Source organism: Xiphias gladius, chromosome 21 (assembly GCF_016859285.1).
Source record: "Xiphias gladius isolate SHS-SW01 ecotype Sanya breed wild chromosome 21, ASM1685928v1, whole genome shotgun sequence".
NCBI lineage: Eukaryota > Metazoa > Chordata > Actinopteri > Istiophoriformes > Xiphiidae > Xiphias > Xiphias gladius.
The window spans coordinates 1,874,045-1,886,527 of NC_053420.1; positions in this window are offsets into that span (position 1 = coordinate 1,874,045).

The window sequence follows — 12,483 nt, forward strand, 5'->3', positions numbered from 1 at the left end:
GCCTGAGCGCTTTACCGGGGCGGCATTCGTTTTTTGGTTTACTGCTCTGATCTGCCTTCACCCTGCTGACCGTGAACACGAAGCAACTGCTTTTATCCCACTACGCTCGTACCCAACTCCCGGAATAAGTGCTTTTGTTTGAAAATGATGTTCTGAGCGTTGCTGAATGTTTCAAACCTCTTGCTCACTGCACTTTGATGACGTATGGGGTGAGAGACCCGTCATCTTGACTGTAAAACAAAGAGATCTGCGAGAGTGTTGCCGTCCCGGTAACCAAAGTCCTAAATAACCATCAAATACTAATCCGTCACTTGTACGTGGTTAATTTTTGTGCTGAATCTGAAAGTGTGAAAGTCTAAATCCACCTCGAGTGTCGCCTGATCAAACTTCACTTGGACGGAACAACTGGGACCAAACGCGGGGAACGACTGCGATTGTACCGGGTTATTATAATTATTTACCCAGGACATATTTCACAGTCACAGCGTTCGCAACCGACTCGACAAACAGAAGATAAAAATGAGAAAAAACAGGTGACGCGTTTGGGCATTTGAGTGTGTGTCCGTGGTTATTTCAGGCTGCGTGTGAGGAGCACAGCGAGAGGCCAATGGCAGCCAGGAGAGACCCAGGAGAGCGGTGGAGAAAACAGGGAGGGAGCGGGCGTCGATCGGAAAGGTCGGTTTCACATTATGCAAAAAGAAAACAGACTTGATTGGTGGTTACACAAACGCACTCATGCGTTCACACACACTCATTCGTAGGAAGTGAGATCTTCAGGTCACGTCAGCCATTGTTTGCTGTTATTTCTGCAAATTTATCTCAACTTCCATGAACAACCTCTTCACCTCAAATCACAAAAACACATTTTCTCATGAACTAACTTCAGGCAGGAGGATCTAGAGCTTTTATTAGTTAGATGACGTGATACTGAAAGAACTGACGCAAGAGCGGTTTCAGCCCCAGCAAGTCTTCATCAGGTTTAAAGTAAAAGAGACAATACCTGAGCCTCACCATTTTATGCCTTCATTCAGGAGCGTGTCTTGATTGGATAATTGAGACAACAGGTGGCGGATAACGAGTGTCGCTCAGAGACGACCTCCCCAAAGTCTCAAAAAACAGACAACTCGAAACAAACAGCAAATCAAAAACTGAAAATAAAGGTGGACATGGTCAGTGACTCAAATGACAAAACATGAAAAAAAAAAACATACTTTTTTTTTTTGTTGACATGACGGTGTCTCACAAAAAAGGTCTGAAATCCTTATTCTCCAGTCAGGTGTAGATACATTAAGTCTGAAAATCCACGAAAGCAAAGTGTCTCTCCGGAGGAGTCTCTGCAAACAGTCTCCACCCGTAATAAAAGGTTTAACCCATTCAGAGCTCAGAGTCTGTCCTTCAGTGTCCTTCACGTCTCTCAGTTGAAGATGATAGATGATGTACCTCAGATATACCTCAAGAGGGGTGTTGTAGTTGATAAGGTTTCTCTCCTACCAGTTTCCAAGTCATGAAACGTTGTCTTGTGTCAATCAGTGCGTTTACATTGAGTTACCTACGGTTATTAACAGCGGCAGAGGCGCCGGGAGGTGGTCGGGCTGGATGGCGGGAAGACGCAGCGCATCACATCCAGAGTCCCGCCTGAGGTTCAGGCGAGAAGCACTTTGGTCAAGGTTCAGGAAAGATGCTAGTTTGGGTTAAAGCAGAAAACACTGGCTTCGGACACAACATGTTTATTTACATTTAACCCAAACCACCATCTTTTTCGTAAATGCAGCTTCATTCATTCAAAATAGTTGTCGCCACTGGACATACTCCAGGCCGAGATCCTACAAAAACGTCTCAGCTGTTGCTGTTTAGTTGTATGGAAACGTAATTTCGAGGAGACGGGATTGATTTTCTCACTTTACCCTGGGTGGCATCGATCCGTGCCGACGGCGGGGTTTTTTTTCTTGTTTTTTTAATGTGCTGAGGTTCGGTGATTTCTGCCTGCGAAACTCGCGCTGTCAGAGTATGACGCTCCAGTTACACAGACGCCGCTGTCAGCAGCTGCTACCAGAGCATGGTTCCACCAAACAAACGACAAACTGTCAACAGTGAGGTCTGGGTGAATAACCGGGGCGTTGTTTCAGGAAAAGGTGTGCAGCCGTTGACAGAAGGACGCCTTTATTGGACAGTTTGGGAAGGTGACTCTTGATGCCTGGTCCTCTGTGCCTCCTCCTTCTTGCTCCTTTTCGTAACACCTCCTTCGTCTCCGTTTAAAGGAATGCAGGATTTTGGATCAAGTTCCTTTAACGTTCACAGATGAAAAGGGGGAGAGAGACACTGTTACCAGAGAGAGAGAGAGAGCAACAAAGAGAAACAAGGTGCAGTTGAGAAGCAGAGGGCGAGAGAAAAGATTCAGAATGAGAGACGTTATGAGACTGTTGAACCTTCACAATGAGCCTCGAGACAAGAAGATGTGAGGTGTTATGTAGTTAATTAAGAAACATGTTTGCAAAACACCTGACACGACGTTGTTCGGACAGTTAACGTGTTGCTTTGACATGTGGTCTGACACGTGCGGTGGTGCGAGGTCAGGAAGTCGACAGCTTTAACCCCAGAAAGGTGTCTGACACTGGGCCTGGCCGACGGCCACCACGTGACGGACACAAAGATTCTTAACACGGCTCCTTCTGGTCCGAATTTTCTCCTTAGGTTACCGACACAAGACCTGAAGTCTGATGCAGACTCGGTTAACGGACAGCTGGACCCGGACAGCTGGACTGCCGGGTCGCCGGACTACATCAGATCAGATTCGTGTTCGCTGTCGTCAGAGCTGAAACGATTGGACGATCAACCGAAGAAAGAACCAACTCCCAACCTCAAAGATAGTTGGTTACTATCAAACAGGAAGTAGTCACCATTGAGAAGAACCAGCAAAATTTTTGCCATTTTTGCTTTAAAATTGACTTGAATGATTATGATAAATTGATTGTTTCAGCTCTACATTGAACACCTGTGTTTTACCTGTACAACACAATGCATGTCAGCACCTGATCAGACGTTTATATGCAGAGGACTGAAGGGACTGCTGGGACATCCAGGGTAAGGAGAGTCGGGACGGTCCTGCTGTGGAGTAGTGTTAATGCTAACATGTTCACAAGGAGAATGTTAGCATGCCGATGATTAGTGATCTTAGTTTAGCGTGTTAGCGTGCCAACATTTACACACTAGCGCTAAACACACAGATATGTATCTGAGGCCGGAGGGAACGTCAGGTAACCTGTCACAAACCAAAGTCTTGGACAAATTAAAACCTCGACCTGCTGGTGGCGCTAGGTGGAAAGTGAGGGGATGGCCTGTTCATCCTGCAGGGACCATGAATGTCTGGAGAAGAAGGTGTGCCAGTCCATGACGCAGATATCCAGATGTTTCACAGGATTAGTGAAAACTTTGACCTGCCGGTGGCGCTAGAGGAAAGGCCGAGGGATCACCAACGTTATTAGGATTCATCCTCTTAAGATCGAGAATGTTGGTATAAAAGTTCAGACGATGCTTCGGTCTGGTGGACCAACCGACTTTGCCATCTCTAGAGCTGGGGGAAGGGGGGGGGGTTCTTCCCTGGGCTGCTGTTTGTTTGTGGGAGGCCTGGACTCCATCCCGGTGCTCACCCCTCGTATTCGACCTCTGACCTCTCCACTCGGGTTCAAAGCCCTCTCGGGGAGGTGTTTGGGGGGTTGACAGAGGACGCGGTGATTTGGGTCTATACCAGCTCTAAGTGCTTCCACATGCTCCCGCTTGTACGTCTGTGGCTTTGGATGTGTGAGAACCAAATCTGTGGGAAACCTCCAGGCCAGGTTGGACACTGTGTTGCTATCATAGTGTTTACACATCGCACTCATCTCTGCCCTTCGTCAAAAAAGAATGGCGTCTCGAAGGGTGAGGCTTCATTGTATGTTCGGTACATACGAGTAAATAATTCAGGAAGACATCGACATGGAAGGAAAAGGTGAAAAATTATGAATCACAAAAAACGGGTATGAATAAAAGTAACTGACGTGATATTGGTTCAGATTTCGTTTTGCTCCTGCTGGAGAATTTGTGGGAATGATCGATACTGAATGACAGATTTCCAAAATCGAACATAATAATCCAATAAAAGTTGAAGGTGAAGGGAGATCTTTAAATGTATGTTTGAAATCTGAAGATGAACTCGAGTTCCCAGTTTTTCTTTCCAATTTAATAAAACGAGTTATGTGGAAATGGAACCATATGAAATTTATTGATTTCATTTAAAAAGGAAAAAAAATTGTGTGCGCATAGTTTTACAACATTGTCGTTTATTACGTGTTTAAAAAGCAGCCACGACGACATTCAGCATCATTTTTTTGTACTCGTGGCGACTCGGTACAGGACATACTGATACACACATGTAGGGACAAGGGAACAGGGTGTGAAGGTCAGGACTAAGGGGGCAATAATCTGGGAATTTGAAAAGAATTCATACCGAAGATATTTTTAACTAACGGGCACCTGTTCTGTTATTATGGGGCACATGAGCTCGACCGTCCTCGAGAGGCTCGCTCGGGTCTTAAACCAGCGTCCACCGTCGACGCTGGAGTCACTGAGAGGACAGCGGCGGTCTGCAAGTGTTCTGCATAGATGTTATGCGCCGTGGTTTTAACATCAGGCCCATGAAGTCAGGTTTAACCCTGATATTGTGCAGTGACCCTCAGTGACGTTTCTGAGTGTCCGGCAGCGTCTGCGTCCTTTACCGATCATGACGGAGACGCTTCGACCGGACATCAAATCAGAAAAAATGAAAAAACTTTTCGGCTCACTGCTCTATGCAGTGTGTCTGTCCGTTGTCGCCCCCCCCAACTTCCAGCTACATCCTGTCCCGTGTTCTGTAATAACAGCACAGATACCTTCAGTGTAACTTCTTTTTAAATTCCCAGATTATAACTCCCTGAGCCCCCGGCTTCACATCTCGTTCGCGTGCACCTACGAGAACGAATCGTAGTCTACAGCATTGCAGTAACTTTCTCTCTCGTTGAATCTACGGTAGAGTCCCAGCGGACTCCTCGTATCTGCACGCGAACGACCCTGATGAACCTGACGAGTAAAATGTGACTAAATCTGACCGGGGCTCAAGCCGGGCTGTAAAACTAAACTGAATCCAAAGAACTCAGCGCAAAGTAAAACACTATTTTGGGCTGGAAGCTGAATGTAAACATGCTGTTTTAATGAAGAGCTCTATAAATCTGTTGCGACGGAGACTCGTTGACCCCTGCCTCCGCCCGCATCGACCTCTCGTAAGTCAACACCGACAGGAAGACGGTAATTACCCGAATTTCTGTCCAATCAGGGGCTTTGTAAGAGTCAGATGTGTTTATCAAAGCAACCAAAGGCAAATCAGTGAGTGTCAAGACCACACGCACACACACACTAATATATGTAAATTCAGTCGTTGAACCTGTATGAAAGGTTCACTTTAGCTGATTCAGTTTCCCAACTGCAGACAGAGTAACAGGACAACAAGCCTAAGAGTCTACAGCTGTGCTAGCAGCTGTGTGAGGCTGCACTCAGAGCTGAGCGCTAACATCAGCATGCTAACATGCTCACAGTGACCGAGAATGTTTCATGTTTTCCATGTTCAAGTCAAGCCAAGTCAGTTTAGGGGGGTCACCGGATTTAAAAGCAGTCCACCCCTGGTCGCTGAGACTTTTCACCAAAAGCCAGAAGTGTGAACTCCAGCAGGTGCGTCTCCGTCCTCTTGTTTTTACATTCGGTTTCAGTTCATGTTTTCGAGTTTGCAGAAAATTGGATTTGAAAAGAAACTTGAAATATCACAGAAAAGTTTTTACAGATTGCCTGTAAATGTGGATGTCGCGATATTTCACTGGATAAATCAAGACTCTGACGCCGGAGGAAAAGTCAGAGGATCACCGCAGTCGGTAGGATTCATCCTCTGGGGATCACGAATATCTGTACTGTAAGATTTCATGGAAATGTGTTCAGAGGTGTTTGAGGTGCCTGCAAATTTCTGAAAAGTGTGATTTGACTGTTTTCCTACGGTCGACGGTGTGATAACTTTCCAGAGTCGTAGAATCCTGTCTCCAAGTGTCACAAACCCCTGCTCGGCGTCTTAGTCTCTGATTTCCAAACCCACGGGCCCGTCACTCAAACCGGACTTCGATCTGCATTTCATCCTCAGCCGGTCCCCTCCACCGAAGTGCGGTTTCACATGCTCAGATTGGTGGCTGTTTAGTTTCCCCTGCACACACCGGAACTGAGTGGACTAACCCTTTAATCCACGGCCTCATTGGAAGTAAATATTATGATGAAAACCGCCAGGACTCCGACAGAGTCCTGCTGTGCTGTGAATAGATCCTGTGTGTCAGTCACAGCACGCGACTGTTCCTATTCATGTCTTATCAGATGAAAGGAACGTTTCATTTAATGAGAGTTATTTAAACTCTTTAACAACTAATTTGCTGATCGTAAAATTCCCCTTTAGACACATTCTTCCACACTGTACGGCACATGTGCCATGACCTATATCTGCTTTTAAGCCGATGATGAGCTGATCTTTAAGCAACAACACCAACCACTCTCTGGTTCAGATGTGAGGATTTGCTGCTTCCCTCCATTTTATATCAGTGCAAACAGAATGACTGCTGGTCTGGGACTGTGGTTTTAAGAGGACTCTGGAAAGAGGTGAATCTCCTCAGGTGCAGGAGATTCACCAAAGGAGGAAAACCCTCTAGGTCGAAGTATTTCTGGTGCATCCATTACAGGTGGGATCGACGTTCTCAGGTTGACGTAAATCCCGTCAGCCGTCTCCGCTGAATCGTACCAAAGAATTACAATCAATACGGCAGACTGCAGCGGTGATCGCACACACACACACTAACAGCACACACACCCTGAGACACCTGCACAGTTTGACCCAGTTGAGAGGAATCCGTCGCATTCAGGGGAAAAATGGGGAAAGGTCAATTCCTGTCGGCGCGGCGGGATTTTCTCCCTGGCGCTGGCTGATATTTGCACAGGCTTGAACGGGCTCTTTGATGAGGCGGGTCTGCATGGGGTGGGAGCGTGGAGCTCGGAGTCCGGGTTAGTCCTCGACGTATCACAGTCGCCGCGGGTCTGAGGCTTGAGCTCAAAGAAGGGAGGAGAGAGAGCGGTTTGACGTTTTGACAGGATACTGTGGAGTAGAGGCCAGAGCGTGTCGGTCTCCTCAACAGTCTTGTGTCGCAATCGAGGTCTCGCAAACAGCGATGATGTGAGAAGCAACGTAAAGAAATAGCTCAGAGTTTTGGGAAACACAGTCAGCGCCTGGTCTTTCATCTGCTTAACCTGTGTTCAGGAACGTTTAAGGAAATTAGACCCGTAGATAAAAATACTCTGCTTTGAATAATAATTTATGAGGGAAGGGGGTTGACGAGGCCTGAAGAACTGTCCTGGGCCGTGACTGGCTTCACAGAGTCCAGTCCCGGATGGCCCGCAGGCAGAGACCGCCGGAGCCTCCTAACCCCGGCGTCCTGCACCTGGACGGAGCGGATCCTCCTCATTCAGTCTCTTTCTCTCACCATCACCAGCTCCCCTTTTGGTTCGGTTTCCCTCTCGGTTTTGCCTTCACACCACCGGCTCACTTACGCACTACGCCTCGCGTTTGCCTCAGTTTCGGTGAAACTGCCCTATAAATGACCTGAAATCTCGCCGAGCTTGCTGAGCCTGGGCCGTGACACTAAAGAAACCTTCTGAAACTCCAACCTTTAAGGGACGGGACAACAAGCAAAACACATTTCTGAGTGGACGGGGACTTTGAACCGTCTTTTTTAATGTCTAATTTTCTAAATCACACAGAGGCTGATTGTTGACCAGACGGTTAACACGGTTCCTTTTGCCAGCTTTGTAGCAGCGGATGTAGAAGCTGGATCCTGGATTTTAGTTGTTGAAACGCCCCCTGATCAAACACACACACACGCCAACAACAGAAAGAGACTGTCCAGCTGGTTGACGATGGCACATCATCCAACTGGTGAAACCAACAAGGGCCGCGAAGAGTCCTGCTGAAACGGACTGAGCTTTTATAATGACCTCACCCCCCCCATCCCCAACGCGGGTGTGCGCACACATGCACAAAACAAACATTTACATTCGTGCCTTTGAGATACACAGTTATACGTGCTCAAGAAAGCATATTCACACACACTCACACACACGTAGATTGAGGCAGCTACATTATCACACATGTTCTCACATAAACATAACGAGAGGGAGGGAGGGAAAGGCAGGGGATCATATTACTCTGACTCCATACGTAAAGTATGCCGGCTTTACCTCCTGATGCCTCCCCTGAGGGCGGGGACGGCCTTTAGGCAGCTTAGCGTTTATCCCACCCTCCCCAAAATGAACCCGGGGGCAGGGTGCTGGATTTACTGTACCCTCAGACACACATGGAGCTGATTTAGCTTGACCCACGCAGAAAAAACCCCAGAAGTCTAATCCCCCGTCCACAGCCCGTCAGACGCATCGCAGCATCTCTTCTCTCCAGGAGACTCGGATTCGTTTACGGAAAAATCAACACGTCGGTTTGTCACGGACTGAAATCCCTTCAAATGAAAGCAGAAAAACAGACTAAAGCAAAGAGGAAAAACCAAGGAGAATAAAAGCATGTCGGCACACATGATTTGAAGCGTGCCGAGGTTTGGATGCGTGTGCATGTACAGTATATGTGTGTATTTGAGCTTGTTCAGCTGCCAAGATCTGCAAATTTTAGGTTCTGGGGGTTTTGGTAGGACCGGTCCTCGGACATGTTCGCAGATTCGTGTCAAAGTCTCACCAGAATAAGAGACATTCAAGCTCTGATGCTGTTTTACCAGAAGGAGCCAGCGGCCGAGCAGCATTAGAAAGATTCCTGCTTTGCCAACTAGAAACGAAACCACCGCCGACGTCCAACGTGTTTATAAATCCCTCCGTTCTGAAATGTCTACACATGGCAACTAGTGTATGGTTATGGTCGAGGATACGTAACGAACGCACCTGGTTAAGGAAAAGATGATCAAACGCTAACGGCGGGTCTGTGATGGGAGGGGAAGTCTGACACGTTACATCCATAACCATCCACGCTGGCGCGGGAAGCGAATGAAGGGGGCGACGTATCCAGCTCCAGCCACCGCCGGAAGGGAGCACGCAAAGCCACCGGTGACAGAGAGGACGGCGTCTTACAGATTTTGTCAGATGCGGCCTGGCGGGGAATCGATGGGGGGGGGTCACTCTCGGATGGCGCAGACACCTTCACTTCCACGAGCAAATCCTGCGATTGCGACGATTCCTTTCCGATGAATTCTGGTGTGAAGTTTTACTGTGATGAAGGCGAGTACGACTGGGCACAGCCTTTCGACTGCTCACAACAGAGCAAACATGGGTTTGTTTTGGTTTTTTTATGAGCTATAGTCGTGTATAAGCGTGTGTGTGTGTGTGTGTGTGTGTGTGTGTGTGTGTGTGTGTGTGTGTGTGTTTGTTCGTGCGCTCCTCCACTGTACTCTGCTTGGCAGGTCACGCCCCCATGTAACAGGATCCTCCCAGGGCTCCGGCTGATCTGGACGACCATGCAGGAGGTGTAGCGCGTCCATGCTGGTCTTTAACAGCCTGCTCGAGTGCCTCGGTAAAAACCACGATAGGATCCTTGTCACTGTGAACCGGCTCACGTGGATTCGCCTACGGGTGAAACTCACAGGGAGGGACCGGGTTCAAATGAGGAAGGGGAACGACGACCTTTGAGGAAAAGAAAGAACCGTTTTGGCCAAAATACAGACTCAAAACACAAGTTTGAGCTATTTCATAATGATTCGTTTGGATTTGACAGTTCTCTGGTGTCCCTTCATACAAAGTGTGACGTATAAATATATATATATATATATTTATACGTCACACGTCACACGTGAAGGTCTGGTTCCTTACATAGTGTAAGTGCAAACCAAATGGCATGAATATGTCTGTCTGATGACTTATTATTTCAATTCAATTCTGTCATTGCTGCTTTACAGCCAAGTGTTGGTTTATCTTGCATTTTACAGAGAGGCGTCTGGGCCACATAACAGAAACACCTGTCGGCTCAACGCGTTGCACAGCAGCACAAAGCGAATCCTCCAAAATGAGCATAGCGTTGAATCAGCGGCGTCTCTGCAGCCGTTTCAACGAGAGCCGAACGCTGCAGGACTGTTGTATCAGACTGGCCTCATTTCATCTTGCTGTCCCCTTAAACCAATCCCAAAAAAAAGAAAGGGAGAAGGTCGATTCGTCATCGACTTCAGTTCTTTACAATAACAGATTACATCGGTTTACATTGGGATGACAAGTGATTTATAGAATTTGGGGACGGAGAGAGAAATAGCCTCCATCATTGCCATTCAGGAAATTCCAGTCATTCCTTCGTAATTCCTCCTGTCGTTGCGCCGTCTGTCTCTCCAGTTGCCGCTCTCTCACACTACTGAGGTAAATTAAAGCCTCCCTCTCTTCTCCCCTTCTCCCTCCCTCCCTCGTTTCATCCCCTCTTCATCCCCCGTCAACACTGCGTCCGTCTTCCACCGCTCACCCTTGACCTCCGACCCTCAGCTTAACAACGGGAAGCGATCGACCCCCCGCCGCGGTCAGCAGGTTTAGGACCCCTCTGAAGGGGCCGATGCCAAACTCAGCTCAACTTTTCTGTTTTCACTCAAAGGCAAACATTTCATATCTGACCGCTTTCACAGTATCGGGCTCAAGGGTTGAGGCCGCAGCCGCTCGTCCGTTAAAACACACGTGGTCACCGACCCACCGTGTTTTCGCGTCTGTTCATTTGTATTACGTGTTCATAGCAATATGATATTACTACTGAGGGAGCGTTGGAGAGGTGTGTTAGCACGACACTTCTTCCCCCACAACAGAACGACGGTGGAGACTCCTTCAGTTTTAGTTCGACTCAGATCTTGATGGATTTCAGGGGGGGACACTGTCTTTATACGTCTGTGGGAGCTTCAGCGAATCAGATGGAAACATCGGCCAAGCTTTCCATCACGTGGACTTGTTATTTAAAATGATCTCGTTAATAAAACATGACGTAGTTGAGTGAAAAGCTGTCTTTTAAATCCTATTTACAAATTAGCCTCCAGACCGACGAATCTTATTCAGCTGCTTTAAGTGATCGTTCGTGACGACTGCAAATGATGTTAACTACGTAACAACCTGCGGCATCACATTGATAAGTTAATGACGATCTTCGTGTTGCCGGGACGTGGAAAACCCGCGTCCGCCTGGACACTTTGTCTTTTCAGCCGACTGATAAATCTGAGCACTTATCTTCTGGTGAGGAGCTGCAGGACATCTGGAGCGAAATCTCTTTGTAATCCATTTACATGTTCATTGTGACTGCAGACTGGATGGATTATTGTGAAAAGCCTTTTTAATGATTTCTTAACATTTCTGTTTGCGGGCGACCGACAAGCCTTTGCAGCACTTTTCCACAGCGTCGAACTGGCCCGACCGGCTAAAAAGACAATGATGGAGGAGGATTACCGACAACCTGACAAGGCAAACGTCGTCGTTAGTGGCTTACAACCGCTCTGTAAAGCATCATTACATGATTTAGTAGCCGTTAATTAATTACAGCCAATGAATCCTTTATAAATGGTTCCTCGCCAGAAAGCGGTACTGACGTTCTCCTCGGCGAAAACATCAGACTGCTGCCGGAACACAAGCCGGGCTGCTTGAGCTTGTTGTAACCTGGAGATCTGTAATCAGATAACCGTGGCATATGTTGTAGCAGTGAGCTCCTCAGAAATGTGCACGTGAGTTCCCGGCTTCGTGGAATTCACAGCAGGCAGCGTGAACCGACCGGGACCGAGGCTTTTTAGGCCAGCGTCCGGACGTCGACGGACGAAACCGCAAACGGGCCAAAGGAAAAAACATATGGGAGCGCCGCATACGTTCGGGAGCCCGTCGCGCTTAGGGCCACGCCCTGGTCAGTGATGTCACCACAGATGTTTTGCATTTTACAGCTGTTGGAAAAAAGTAAACCAGTTCGTATTTGCACCACCAGCGGAGACGACCGCTGGTTCATGTTCTTGTGCTTTCATTTCTCTCTGAAAACAGAACCAATCAACGCTTTTCTCCTAAGAAGTAGCTGAGAGCTTTGCCTTTCCAGAGGTCGTGTTCGTTGACCAGAGACGCGGTTGGACTGTAGCCGGTGTCATTTCAATCACTCGCCGGACGACAGGTCAACCAAGAAAACCTTCCCAAACCTTCCCAAACCTTCCCAAACCTTCCCAAACCTTCCCCAACTTTCCTAAAATCTGCTGCTGACGTTAATGAGCGCCGCTCTGGTTGCAAAACAGAAGTGGCAGAAAAAAATGGATATTTCCCCCCTGTAGCGTATTCTGTGTGTGTGTGTGTGTGTGTGTGTGTGTGTGTGTGTGTGTGAGGGAATTTGTTGCCGTGGTAACACACCTGGGCTCTTCT